Source organism: Capsicum annuum, chromosome 3, assembly GCF_002878395.1.
Source record: "Capsicum annuum cultivar UCD-10X-F1 chromosome 3, UCD10Xv1.1, whole genome shotgun sequence".
NCBI lineage: Eukaryota > Viridiplantae > Streptophyta > Magnoliopsida > Solanales > Solanaceae > Capsicum > Capsicum annuum.
Window position 1 is genome coordinate 150738659 of NC_061113.1, and position 15837 is coordinate 150754495.

Sequence of the window (15837 nt, forward strand, 5' to 3'; positions counted from 1 at the left end):
TAATCATGATATTGTGAGTTGGTATTATGGTTTGTGTGTTCAATGTATTATTTTGGCAAACTTGAATTTTGATTTCTTACTTAACCTATCATGCGATTATCCTTGACAATTTTGAATCCGATTTTGTGCATAATCATGATTGAATCCAATTTTGTGCAGAATTATGATAATTTGATTAAGAACTTTTTTCTACATAATTAGTTGTTTTTTTCTGAATCAACTTTGTTATATATGGTAAACAGTAAAAGTTGATGCATATTTGTATTTTTTTTAGTCATTTTAAATAGACTTACCTATTCATACAAAATTTGTTTCTAATTGATTCAGTCTATTTGATTAAGGAAAATAATATTGTCGATTGATTCTTCTATATATTTTCTTTTCTTTTTATTCTTTGGCTGATCTTTTATGATTGATTGAATCATTTGTTTAAGGCAAATTTTATCTTAATTGATTTTTAAGAAAATTAAGCATTACTCTTAAAAATAAAATTACTTTAATATTTTGGACTTGCATTCACTATTGGGGAATTGGTATTGATTTTACCTGCCGTAATCCGTGCTTTAACTTTATGTTGCTCAAAAGTTTTTGAAACATTCCATATTTCCCTAGCATTATCTAAGTCCCAATACATGATTATTCATGTATAAAATTTTGAAACACTCATTATTCTTCAGTTTAGAGCCTGCCATTGTGTAGGAAATTCAATTAGCTTTCCAATGATATAAAATTTGCCCAAAAACGATAACCGAGTAAGAAGTTATGGCGACTTTAAGTTTCAGTCGTAAAAAATCATCATCTTAACCCTCAGTGCATCGCGTAGACAGCAAAAATAACAAATGTCAATTTTTAGTATGACTCCACAATCATGGCGCATCGCGGAGTAGACCAATTTCCCGTTTGTCAATTTCCAGTGGGCCTCCGCGATATTGGCGCGTCGCGGAGGTGGCCAAAATGGTATCCCAAGGCTTACCGCGATAGTGGCACGTCACGCTGTCTGTTCAGGTCCCATTTTTCCCTTTTCCAGTGGCTTGGAGCAATCGTGGCACATCGCGCCAAGGTAAAAAATCGAGATGGTCAGTTTTTAGTTTCCATTTTTAAATTTATTTAAGGGTATTTGGGTCTTTTTTCACGGTCCTAACTAATCTAAAACACAAAATTTAACCCCTAAACATCCTAAGTTGTCATCATTATTCAATTCTTCTTCAAAATTAAAGATCCCCTTTTCAAGAACAAGAAATCCTAGCTCTCAAATTCAAGGCAATTTCTCAAGAACTCTCCATTCAACTCTTCAAATTCATCATCTCAGGTATGTTAGATGTTCATCCATGGAGTCCAAGAAACCCTTTTAAATTATAAAATTGTGATCTTTTCAAGTTATTATAGTTTAAATTATGATTTCATTCATGAATCTCCCTGTACTATTGATTTTATACCATGTTACCATGAAATTAGTGTTATTATTCAATCTTCCATGTTTTAATATTATATTTACTAATTAAACCATAATTTAATGATATTATGTTGAATTTATTTTATTCCTACAAATTCCATGACATTCCTATGATGTTTTAAACCATGAACTACAAGTGTTTGATAAAATTCCCACAAGAGTGATTTCATTATTAAGAGCCTTCACGTTTTGATCTCCAAGTGTTAGTGTCATTTTACTACAGTTGTTTTGAGTCCTGGGGGTATTGAATACCCAAAATCCATAGTTGTTTATTTAGTCTAATCTCAGTACATTATAGAACAGTCTTCAAAATATACTATGAGCACTTCAGAATAGTCAAATACAAGTCAGTTAAACTCAGAACAGTCTAGTATCTCAGTGTATTTCAGTTGGGAGTAGGATTTAGCACCGAGCGACTGTAGGGATAGCGGATTCCCTGCCAGATAGGCAGAGTCATTAGTAGCAGTCCCTATACTCCAGAACTATATAGCCAGCATAGGATATGAGTAGTCACTCATCAGATTAGGCTTGACTATCTCGCAGGGGTCACCCATCAATTAAGGCTTGACACCCTTAGTCATTTGGACATTATATCAGTTTAGTGGATCCACACTGCCATTGTTAGTACCCGTGGCATGGTATTAATGCCCTTTTAGCTGGGGTTACAAGTTGAAACCCGATTAGCTCAAATTGGGGAATGTTGATTAGATGATACTTCCCACAGTCTCAGATATAGTCTCAGTTATAGTCTCAGTTCATTTATTCAGCTTAGTGTTGTTTGACCAAAGCATACATATTTTAGTTATTTTAGTATTTCAGTTTATAGATTTTACTCAGTTCATGTTATATACTTGGTCATGCATCCTCAGTATTTACAGATCTTCATGTATTTTCAGTACCTACAGATTCCATGCTCTTTACTCAGTATTTCATGCCTTACATACATAACTAGTTAATTATTAGCTCTATTTATGAAACCATCCATATCAGCCTACCTCATTTAGCATACCAGTATATTCAAAGTACTGATCGCATACCTTTTTTTTTGTTCTATGATGTATTATATCATAGGTTCCGACACTCAGTTCACGACTCGTGATTAGACTTATCAGATCCCCAGCAGTACCAGTGGTGAGTCCTCATACTTCGAGGATAGGCTTATTTTATTTCATGTCTTAGTTAGTAGTTAGTCGTAGTTAGTTGGGGACTGTCCCATCAACTCATATTCAGTCAGTCAATTTTAGAGGCTTTTCAGATACTACAGTTAGCTATTCAGATTATTTAATTTTTAGTATTTTACCATATTCATAAATTCAGTAGTTATTTCATTATTAAAACCGTATATCATGTCAGTATTCTTCTGCATTTATGATTATATTATTTAATGCTCACGGCAGGTACTAACTCATGGGTTAGCTTATAGTCTCTTGAGATTGTAATCACTGTGTAATGACTAGGGGTAGTCTCGGGTCGTTACAAACTTGGTATCAGAGCCTAATGTTTTAAAGTATCCTAGGACATATGAAAGCTGCATCGAGTAGAGTCTTATACATGGGTGAGTAGAGCACCACACTTATGTACGAGAGGCTACAAGGCATTTAGGAAAAGTTTTCCTTCTTTCAGTATTTATGTTGTGCGAGTAAGCATGAGCTCAAGTTAAACTCCCTATCTAATCCATTTCTTCCTTGTATTTACAGAACATGCCTTCCAAGAAGAACGAAAGAAGAACAGGAACTCAGCCAGCCCCTCAGCTCATCCAGGCAGATCCTCTGGATGAGCATGTCTCTCACGCAGAATTCAAGGTTACATTCACTACTCTAGTAACCTCTGTAGCAGCATAGAATGAATGGCTAGCTATTGTTCTGGCCAACCCAGTGGTCAATACTGCTGAACCAAAATTCAGGATTTCACTCGAATGAATCCTCCTTCTTTTATGGGGTCCAGTCTGAAGAGGATCCACAAGAATTCTTAGATATAGTTTAGAAGGTGACGAATGCTATGGGGGTGACGTCTATTCAGAGTGTCGAGTTAGCTGCATATCAATAGAAAGATGTAGCCCATACTTGGTTTAAGCAGTAAAAAGTTGATAGAGGTGTTGATGTAGGGCCTATAGAATGGAAAGAGTTTGCCATGACTTTCTTGGACAAATTCTTTCCCTTAGAGTTGAGAGAGGCCAAAGTGTTAGAGTTCATTAGTTTGAGGAAAGGCAGCATGAGTATGAGGGAGTATTCTCTCAATTTCACTCAGTTAACTAGGTATGCTCCTCATGTGGTAGCTGACAATAGGTCCAAGATGAGTAAGTTTATGTCTGGCATATCTGATAGTGTGATCAAGGAGTGTAGGACTGCAATACTGATTAGTGAGAGGGACTTATCTAGGCTGATGGTTCATGCTCAATAGATAAAGGACCAAAAGATTAAGAAAAGAGAGAGAGGAAACAAGAGCGCTAAGATGAGTAGTTTTAATTTCAATTAGCCAAAGTCAGAAGGTGGAAACCGTCCTCAGTTTTCTCAGAGGTATTCATCCCTAGTACCTTCTTCAACCTGTACCCCAGCACCCAAATTCAAAAATGACAATAGGGATAGGGCACCAAGCTCTAAGTACCGGGTCAGTGTTTGTAGTACTCATTCTAATCCTTTATGTCAGAAGTGTGGTAGACACCATCAGGGTAAGTATAGAGTGGGTAGTGATATGTGCTTTGGGTATGGAAATCCAGGCCATCGGATTTGGGAGTGTCAGGTAGTTGCTCAGAAAGGTAGGAATGCGCGCTAACAGGGCCAATTCCATCAGTCGTTAGTTCCATCCGACCGCCCAACTCGGTAGGGTGCCACTTGTAGTGCTACTAGTGGTCAGCATCCGAATAGATTATATGTTGTTCAGTCCTGCCATTATCAGGAAAATTCTCTTAACGTAGTTACTGGTACGTTGCAGGTCTTCCACTTACATATTTATGATTTACTAGACCCTGGAGCTTCTCTTTATTTTGTAAATCCATATATAGTTATCAACTTCGGAGTCAGTCCCGAAAGCCTAGCAGAGCCCTTTTCAGTGTCTACCCCAGTGGGTGTTTTTATTATAGCCAGATAGGTATACAGTAACTGTCCAATCATAATATCTCAAAAAGTTACTTCAGTTGATCTCGTGGAGTTAGATATGACGAATTTTGATGTCATTCTTGGCATGGATTAACTCCACTCATGCTAGGCCTCAGTTGATTGTAGAAATAGAATAGTTCATTTTCAGTTTCCAAATGAACCATTCCTTGAATAAAGGGGTAGTACTACAGCTCTTAGGGGTCAGTTGATTTCTCACCTTAGAGCTAGAAAGATAATATCCAAGGGGTGTGCCTACCATCTTATACAAGTCAAAGACTCTAACTCAAAAACTCCTACTCTTGAGTCAGTCCCAGTAGTACATAATAATCAAATGTATTTCCTGAAGATCTTTCCAGAGTTTCTCCTGAAAGGAAAATTGACTTCAGAATAGGTCTTCTCCCAGATACTCAGCCTATATCTATTCTGCCATACAGAATGGCTCCAGTTGAACTCAAAGAACTGAAAGAACAGTTGAAGGATCTCATAGATAAGGGATTCATCAGACCCATCATCTCCCGTGGGCTGTACCTATTCTATTCATGTGTAAGAAAGATGGTTCTCTCAGAATGTGCATAGACTATCGTCAGTTGAACAAGGTCACAATCAAGAATAAATATCCACTTCCTAGAATCGATGACTTATTCGACCAACTTCAGGGTGGCAGTTACTTTTCCAAGATAGACCTTAGATCAGGCTATCGACAGCTTAGAGTCAAAGAATGTGACATTCCAAAAACAGCTTTTCGAACTCAGTATGGTCACTTCAAATTTTTAGTCATGTCCTTTGGTCTTACAAATGCCCCAAAACCCTTCATGGACTTGATGAACCAAGTATTCAAGCAGTACTTGGATATGTTTGTCATAGTTTTCATTAATGACATTCTTGTCTATTCTCATAGCAAAAGTGATCATGCAGACTATCTTAGCATAGTACTTCAGACTCTTAGAGCTCATCAGTTGTTCGCTAAATTTAGTAAGTGTGAATTCTGGCTAAGATCAGTAGCATTCCTTAGTCATATTATTTCCGGTGATGGCATTAGAGTTGATCCTCAAAAGACTAAAGTAGTGAGAAACTTGCCTAGACCCATCTCTCCATCAGATATTAAGAGTTTCTTGGGTTTGGTTGGCTATTATCGTCAGTTTGTTGAAGGGTTTTCTTCTATTGCATCCCCTATGTCCAGATTGGCTCAGAAGAAAGTTAAGTCTCAGTGGCCAGATACTTATGAGAAGTGTTTTCAAGAGTTGAAGACTCGACTCACCTTAACCCAGTCTTGACTCTAACAGACGGTTCAGATAGTTTTGTTGTGTATTGTGATACATCCAGAGTAGGTTTGGGTTGTGTCCTCACGCAGAGAGGTAAGGTCATAGCCTACTCCTCCAGACAACTTAAGCCTCATGAGAAGAATTATCCGACTCATTTTCTTGAGCTAGTAGTTGTAGTGTTTGCCTTAAAGATTTGGCACTACAAAAAAATGGGTTAAATTGTGAGGATTTATTTGCGGGGGTTATTTTAGCAGGGGTTAAAAGTCTATCGCTAAAATTTATAAATTTGCAGGGGTTTTAACCCCCGCTGTCAATCAAAAAAATAGTGCTTATGTTTTCCTCCTTTTTTTAATTGACCAAATATTCCTAAATATTTTCCCTCTTGACCAAAAATTAACGTTTGACAACTTTAGCATGACTCCCAAAACCCCTCAAATCGAACCTTCTCTCTCATTTTTTCCCAAAATCCCAAAATCGATTGACAACATCAACTCCCTTTGCTATTTCATTAAATCATGTTTTTTTGGGGGGCAGAGTTAGGGTTATTATTATGGAGTAGTTTCTTTCTAAGTTCATGGAGTCTATCTATCGATGTCCAATTTTTTTCTTAATTAAGGTACCATTTTCTTGCTATTTCTGTTTGTAGAATTCTGGATATTTCATAGTTTTTAAAAAGTTGGATTGATATTTATTGTTTGGTTGTTGTTTTCTTTTTTCACAAGTTGGAACCTTTAAATGTATAAACTCAGCATTTTCTTTAGAGAACTCTAGCTAATTTTGGATTAAGAATATCTGAATTTGATTTGGGTATGGTTTTTTTTTTTTTTTTTTTTATGAAAATTGGGGTTGGATTTGCTCCTAATTCTTTTCTTTTTTCAGTAAAATGTGAATCTTTAGTATATGGTGCTAAATTTTCTTATAAATTATCAGTGGGTTATCTTTAAGACTAGTTCAATTATTGTGATCTTTCATTTACCCAATGGGTGATGGTGTTGCCTAGTGGTCCAAGAAGTGGGTTGAGGACCGTAAGGTCTGGGGTCCAATTTCCCAATGGAGGCAATAATACTAGGAGATTTGTTTTCTCATTTGTCCAAGCTTTGATTGATAGAATTATCAGTAGCTGGGGATCTAGCAGGTATTTGGTGGAATTAGTCAAAATGCGAGCAAGCTAGACGGGACACTATGGTTGTTTTTAGAGAAGTGATATGTGGTAGTGCTGCAACTGATTCTTTGGGGCAGGGTTATGGTTATGGTTCACAGAGTAGTTTCTTTCTAAGTTCAGTGGATTGGTGCGTGAGGACAAGGTGGTAGTGAAGATGCCCATATGTCTTCAGTTTTTGGTATATTCGATACTCAAATAAGAGGTCTTATTCTAACTAGTTCCACTCACAATGTACCATACAGGTTTTGGCTACCCACAAATACGGTATTAAAAGAGTTATACTACCAGAGAGGAACTTGAAGGACCTGGTGGAAGTCCCAGCGACTGTGCTTTCAAGTCTTGAGGTATTTAATAAGTATAACTCTTTGTGAACACTTTCATGTTTAGTGAGAGTACAATGTTTCAATAAAATTAGTGGTCTAACTAAATTTTAATAAGGGACTTTATATTCACACACACTAATGCACAAAACGTTAATGTTTTCTTTCCTTTTTCATATTTGTCTATCATATAGCATTCTTAAAAGTCATAAAACCTGTATTTTCACATAGTAATGTTAAATCTTAATGATCTTTTTACTTGATAGATAATACTTGCTAAACGTGTGGAAGATGTGCTGGATCAAGAATTTGAAGGTGGTTGTTCGCAGAGATAACATTCAAAATTATGAAAATTTTTTTACTTTCCCCTTCGCTAGTGGGAGGTAGCAGGTTTTCTGTGGAATTAGTTGGAGTGAATGCAAGATAGACGGGACACTATAGTTATTAAAAAAATATGATCTTTGGTAGTGCAGCGAATCATTTTTTTGGGGAAGGGTTAGGGCTATTGTTTATGGATTAGTTTCTTTCTAAGTTCATGGAATCTTTTAATCCTCTTAGAATAATTGCATTGGGAAAACTTGTTAGTTAATTTTTGATGTTACATTTACATTTAGGTTTAATTGAGGATAACAGTGAGTTTTTAGAATACTTCTAGTTTTAGAGAATTCTTTATATGCGTTGATGAATAAGTTAGTTACCAGTATTGGAATAAAATGGACATGGTAGAGCTGGACATATATAGGATTCTTATCACTAGTCTTAATTTCAATGAGTTTTATTATCTTGATTGAAGTTGGGATAGTATTTTGTGGTAGATAATCCTTTCTTCCCCCTCTCTCCTACGTTTTATTTCTCATTACTAACTGATTTGAAATAAGTACATATGAAAATTATAAATGCATGCTTTAGTCATAGTTATTTGGATTTAAATCCAAGATTCAAATACAGTTCTCTATTTTGTAGTTGGTTCTTGGGAGCTAGAATTTATCAGCAAGAACTTTTATCAAGTCAAGTGCCGTGAAACCCATGCTACTTAATGGGGATCGATAAGCAGATGGGTGGCATTCTAGATACTCTAAAAATAAAGACAGTAAGGACAATCTTTCACTCATATCCTTACCCACTTGACCATTCATGCCATTTTATGATTTTTGTGTTTGTGGGATGCTTGTTTTTCATATCTTCATATAACATGCACTCACTAATTCAGAAGTTCAATGTCAAATGGTGGTCTATGTATGCCTGTTTGCTTTTTTTCATTTTTTTCCATCTCCATTTAGTGGCGCAGCTATATACCACCTTCCAAGCTTTCAATAGATGAGAGTAGATCTCAAGATGAACCTCTCTTTGTTTCTAGATCTCAAGATGAACCTCTTTTTGTTTCTGATGTTATACATGATGAACCCATGATTAGGTGACTTTCTTTCATCTTGTTTAGCTTTGGTGGAAATAAGTTTCTTGGTACCTGTTGTTGTTGGGAGATAGTAGGTATCGCGTGTCTGGCCTAGCCTCGGTGGACAAAGTTGATAAATTTAGTGAAGCTTTGACAAAGTTCCCATTTATGTATGTATATGACTTTATTTTTCCTGGTAGAGGTAGAAGCTGTGGGAAATTAGTTCTTGATATGATATGAAATCTTGGAATGGCAGTATTAAAAAAGGACTGAACAACTCTACCATTAATTAAAGCAATAATCTCCTCAAATTTGTTTGGTTCTATTCTGTTTCTATTAATAATATTTCAGTATAATGTTAATAGAACATCAAGAAATATTAAAACTCTTTCAACTTAGTTTGAATTTAGTACTGATCTAGTTCTATTTCTTCTCAACTTTTACTATCATCCTATGTTGCTCGGACTTTTCAAAAATAGTGATGTATGCATGTTGGATTATCTAAAAATAATGTATTTTTGAAGGATGTAACATGAGTACGCTAATATTTCAAAGAGTCCTGAACAACATAGCTTTCATCTGTTTTTCTTTTAAGAGTTGTTAACATATTTTCTAAATTCTGATAACTGAGATTTTGAGATCAATAGGAAGTGTAATGGATATGGGACTATTGGTTCAAGGGTCACAGTTAGAATTGAATGAAGAAGTGGTACAAAAGAGAGTGCCAAATGGTCTGACCATATCTTTTGGATTCGCAGTAGAAAATTCTAAAGAAATGTGTCTCTATAGCAGAAATTGGCAAGGATTTCATCATTATTTACTTGTACGTCGACTGCATCATTTTGATATCATTTAACAAAGTAGTGTAGCCAATTCATCACTTTTCTTAACTTCACATGTTTCAGAATCTGTCGAGCACTGTTGAAGAAAAGGCAAAATGAATTTTCAATAAACTAAAAGGTATGCATTTACTTCAATCAACTCTATATTTAGTAGTCTTTTCTTTTGTGCTTGATGGTCCTCTAAAACACATTGCTCTAGTTTCTTGCCTGATCTTGTAAGTAATTTCTTTTATGATTGATTATGTTGCTGTATGTTTTTAACGGTATAACCTGTATGTTGAATGATACTCAGGTTTCTAGTTTGATATTTACCTGTATGTTCAATGATACTCAGGTTCCTAGTTTGATCAACTGATTGAGTAGTTTGAAACTGTAGCATGGTGTAGTTGTTTATTGATCTATTTATATTTATCATAATGTTTTTTTGTTGTATGCAGATATAAATGTAATAAGAACTGAAAGTTTATCTGATTGATTTTTATACTTTGCATTTTTATGTAGCCAAGTGATGCAGCTAGTGGACTCATTTTTCTCATGGATGCAATGAGACCACGTGATGATAGTGATCCTAATGATAGTCGTTGATTTCATTGGAAATTATCTTGAACATACAATTATGATGATGTAATTGGGTGGTTGGAGTGAATCTTTGAATATTGAAGGTTTTGTGTATAAATTTGATTTTTGAGTTTGAAGATACTAGTTAAGGTTGAAAATTTGGAGTTTGAAGATGTTAATGTTGAAAATTTAATTTTGAAGTTTAATGTTCAATGTATGTTTAATATGCTTGTCAATTATAATGTTTAATTACTCTATTGTATTAATGATATATGAATTGAACAAATATTGAATTGTAGGTTATGCCTAAAGAAATAATTAAATTTGAGCTAAAATTAGTCTATAATTAGTTATTGAAAATTGATGGGCCCTACTAATTTCTTTTTAAAAAAATTACGGAGGTTTTAACCCTCACAAATTCTAAATAAAAAATTATTATAAAAAGAATTAAATTTAGAATAACAGGGGTCAATAACCATCGCAAATTAATTACGAGGGTCGTAACCGCCACAAAAAAATCCCCACAAATTAATTATGGGGGTCGAAAAAATTACCACAACTTGTTTGTGATGGATCGTATTCTGGGGGTTTGGGCAACCCCCGCAATTACATTTTGTGTGGGTTTTAAACTCCCGCAAACCAAAAAATTAACCCTCGCAATTTGACCCATTTTTTGTAGTGTGGAGGCATTACTTGTATGGGGTACATGTAGATGTGTTCATAGATCACAAAAGCCTTCAGTATGTGTTCTCTCAGAAAGATTTGAATTTGCATCAGAGAAGATGGTTAGGGTTATTGAAAGATTATGACATGAGTGTTCTGTATTATCCGTGCAAGGCCAATGTAGTGACTGATGCTCTCAGTAGAATGTCTATGGGTAGTGTAGCTCATGTTGAGGATGGTAAGAAGAAGTTAGCTCAGGAGGTTCATTAGCTTGCCCGACTAAGTATCTGTTTACTCGATTCAGTAGAAGGTAGTGTGTGGGTGCATAGTAGCTCAAAATCATCTCTAGTCTCTGAGGTAAAGGAAAAGCAGGATAGAGATCCCAATCTAGTTAGGTTGAAAGAATCAGTCAGAAATTAAAAAGTAGAGGTTTACTCCCAAGAGGTAGATAGTGTTTTCCATTTCTAGGGTAGATTGTGTGTGGCTGGTGTAGATGATTTGAGGCAATAAATTCTTGCAGAAGCGCATGGTGCGTGTTACTCTATTCATCAAAGGCAACTAAGATGTACCGCAATTTGCAGGAGATCTATTAGTAGAGTGGGATGAAGAGAGATATTACAAAGTTTGTAGCTAAGTGTTCTACATGTCAGCAAGTTAAGGTTGCGCACCATAAACCTAGTGGGTCCATGTAGGAGTTCAATATTCTCCTGTGGAAATGGGAGGAAGTGAACATGGACTTTATGACAGGTTTGCCTCGTACCCGTCATCAGCATAACTCTATTTGGGTTATCGTAGAGAGGATGACGAAATTAGCTCATTTCTTGCCAGTCCATACCTCTTATTCAGCCGAGGAATATGCCTATCTCTATCACAGAGATTTGGTTATGTTGCATGATGTTCCCTTATCTATCATCTCAGATAGAGGTACTCAATTTACCTCTCACTTTTGGAAATTATTCCAAAAGGGTCTTGGTACCCAAGTCCACCTCAGTACAGCCTTCTACCCTCAGACAAACGGTTAAGAAGAAAGGACTATTCATACTTTTGAGGATATGCTGAGAGCATATGTTGTTGATTTCAAGGGTAGTTGGGATGACCATTTGCCTTTGATTGAATTTGCGTACAATAACAGCTATCATTCTAGTATCTGTATGGCTCCATTTGAGGCTCTCTATGGTAGGAGATGTAGATCTCTAATTGGTTGGTTTGAAGTAGGTGAGGCTGCAGTAGTAGGGCCTGACTTGGTGTTTGATGCATTAGAAAAGGTTCAGTTGATCAGAGAAAGGCTTAGGGCTTCCCAGAGACGACAAAAATTGTATGTAGGAAAAAAATTATATATAGATATGTCGTTCCATTCAGAATTCTCAGTCGTTTTGGAAAGGTAGTTTAAGAGCTTGAGTTTCCTTCAAATTTAGCCTCAGTACACCCAGTGTTCGGTGTCTCATTGTTGAAAAAGTGTATTGGTGATCCAGCTATAGTTGTTCCCTTAGAAAGTGTAGATATTCAGAACAATCTTTCCTTTGAGGAAGTCCCAGTCAAAATTCTTGATCATCAAGTTCACAGACTAAGGAACAAAGAAGTTCCACTAGTCAAAGTTCTTTGGCGGAATCAGTCCATTGAGGGAGCCACTTGGGAAGCAGAGGTAGATATACGGACCAAGTACCCTCATCTCTTCTCTGTGAATCTAGATTCAGTACAAGGTACCAATCTTCTTAAGATTTTTTTTTCTCTATCATGCTCAGTTTTAGCCGCACCTTATGTTCATGTCAGTCGTGCATTTATTAATCAGTTCAATCATGCATTTCATCCATCAGACATATATATTCAGTATGTAAGCTCAATCCATCAGTTCCCTCAGCTTAACCAATTTCATTCGGGGACGAATGATCCCAATGAGGAGATATTGTAACACCCCGTATTTCCCTAGTATTATCTAAGTCCCAATACATGAGTATTCATGTATACAATTTTGAAACACTCATTATTCTTCAGTTTAGAGCCTACCATCTGTAGGAAATTCAATTAGCTTTCCAACGATATAAAATTTTCCCAAATCCAATAACCGAGTAAGAAGTTATGGCAATTGTAAGTTTTAGTCATAAAACATCATCATCTTAACCCTCAGCGCGTCGCGTAGACAGTCCAAATGACAATTGTCGATTTCCAGTGACTCCGCGATCATGGCGCATTGCGGAGCAGGTCAATTTCCCGTATGTCAATTTCCAGTGGGACTTTGTGATATTGGCACGTTGTAGAGGTGGCCAAAATGGCATCCCAAGGCTTACTGTGATAGCAGTGCAACGCGCCATCTATCCAGGTCCCATTTGTCCCTTTTCTAGTGGCTTGGTGCGATCGTGGCGCGTCATGCCAAGGCCAAAAATAGGGATGGTTAGTTTTTGGCTTCCACTTTTAAATTCGTTTAAGGGTATTTTGGTCTTTTTTCACGGTCCTAATTAACCTAAAACACGAAATTTAACCCCTAAACACCCTCAGTAGTCATCATTATTCAATTCTTCATCAAAATTAAAGATCCCGTTTTCAAGAACAAGAAACCCTAACTCTCAAGTTCAAGGCAATTTCTCAAGAACTCTCCATTCAACTCTTTAAATTCATCATCCTAGGTATGTTAGATGTTCATCTATGGATCCCTTTCATCCATGGAGTCTAAGAAACCCTTTTAAATTATAAAATTGTGATCTTTTCAAGTTATTATGTTTTAAATTATGATTTCATCCATGAATCTCCATGTACTATTGATTTTATACCATATTACCTTGAAATTATTGTTATTATTCAATCTTCCATGTTTTAATATTATTATTTACTGAATTAAACCATGATTTAATGCTATTATGACGATTTTATGATATTCCTACAAATTCCATGACATTCCTATGATTGTTTTAAATCATGAACTACAAGTGTTTGATAAAATACCTACAAGAGTGATTTCATTATTAAGAGCCTTCATGTTTTGATCTCCAAGTATTAGTGTTATTTTACTATAATTTTTTTGAGTCCTGGGGGTATTGAATACCCAAAATCCATAGCTGTTTATTTAGTCTAGTCTCAGTACATTACAGAACAGTCTTCAGAATATACTATGAGCACTTCAGAATAGTCCAATACCTGCCAGACTCAGAACAGACTAGTAGCTCAGTGTCTTTTAGTTGGGAGTAGGATTTAGCACCGAGTGAGTGTAGGGATAACGGCTTCCCCATCAGATAGGCAGAGTTATTAATAGCAGTCCCTATACTCCAGAACTACGTAGCCAGCATAGGATATGAGTAGTCGCCCGTCAGATTAGGCTTGACTATCTCGCAGGGGTCACCGGTCAGTTCAGGCTTGACAACCTTAGTTATTTGGACATTATATTAGTTTAGGGATCCACACAACCATTGTTAGTACCCGTGGCACGGTATTAATGCCCTTTCAGCTGGGATTACAGGTTGGACCCCGATTAGATCAAATTGGGGAATGTCAGTTAGATGATACCTCCTACAGTCTCACATATAGTCTCAGTTACAATCTCATTTTAGTTATTCAGTCTTACTGTTGTTTGACCAAAGTATACAGATTTTAGTCATTTCAGTATTTCAGTTTACAGATTTTACTCAGTTTATGTTATATGCTTGGTCATGCATCCTCAATATTTACAGATCTTCATGCATTTTCAGTACCTACAGATTCCATGCTCTTTACTCAGTATTTCTTGCCTTACATGCATATCCAGTTAATTATTAGCTTTGTTCATAAAACCGTGCACATCAGCCTACCTTATTTAGTATACCAGTATATTCAAAGTACTGACTGCATACCTTTTCTTTTGCCCTATGATATATTTTATTATAGGTTCTTACGCTCAGTTCCCGGCTCATGATTAGACTTATCAGATCCTCAGCAGTACCAGTGGTGAGTCCTATACTTCAAGGACAGGCTTATTTTATTTCATTTCTTAGATAGTAGTTAGTTGGAGTTAGTTGGGGCTTGTCCCATCAACTCATATTCGGTCAGTCAGTTTTAGAGGCTTTTCAGACACTACATTTAGCTATTCAAATTATTCAATTTTTAGTATTTTACCAGAATCATAAATTCAGTAGTTATTTCATTATTAAACCTTATGGTATGTCAGTATTCTTCTGTATTTATAATTTTATTATTCAATGCTCACAGTAGGTATCAGCTCATGGGTTAGCTTGTGGTCTCTCAGGACCGTAAGCACTGTGTAACAACTAGGGGGTAGTCTCGGGTCATTACAATTTCTTATTACTGCTTCTAGTCATGTATTAGTAAGTTTCTATTGATGTAATATTCATAATTCTTTGGTGATATTATAGTGTTGTGTAATTGTTAGAAAACATGACTATAGGTAAGGGTGTGCAAAAATCAAATCAACTGATAAACCAAACCAATAAAAATGTTATTGCTTTATTGTTATTGGGTTAACTGTTTCTTATTGGGTTAGTGGTATGGTCTGCGTACACTCTACCCTCCCCAGACCCCACTATGTGGGAATACACTGGGTATGTTATTGTTGTTGTGGTTGTTGTTGTTGTTGTGTGTGCATATATATATATATATATATATATATATATATATATATATATATATCTTATTATATCTTTCTCTTAATTTCTCTTTAATTTCTACAAATCAATAAACCTATTATTTCAATTATACAAACCCTTAATTTCTCTTAACAACATTTAGTTCAAATTTAAAGATTCTTGTAAATTAAAATACATCATGTAAGATTTTTGGTTGCAACTAAGATTCATTTTTTTATATTAGTTACTAGAGAAAATTGCAGGAAAGGTATCTTTTAAGTCTTGAATGAAGGATTAGTGACTTTGACCAACTTAAAGGGTCAAACATCATTAGGAAACTTGATTAGATCAAGTATTTTCAAAACTTTCTAATCTTTTTAAAAATACAAATCAATCCAACCCACACCCCTCTTCAATCCAAATCAATCGTCTGTCTCCTCTCTCTTTCGACAACTTCTCTCAACTCTCTCTCAACCAATAGTTCTACAAAATTTCTCCCTTTAATCCTTGGTGACTTCAACCTCCAGCGACAAATAGTCAGA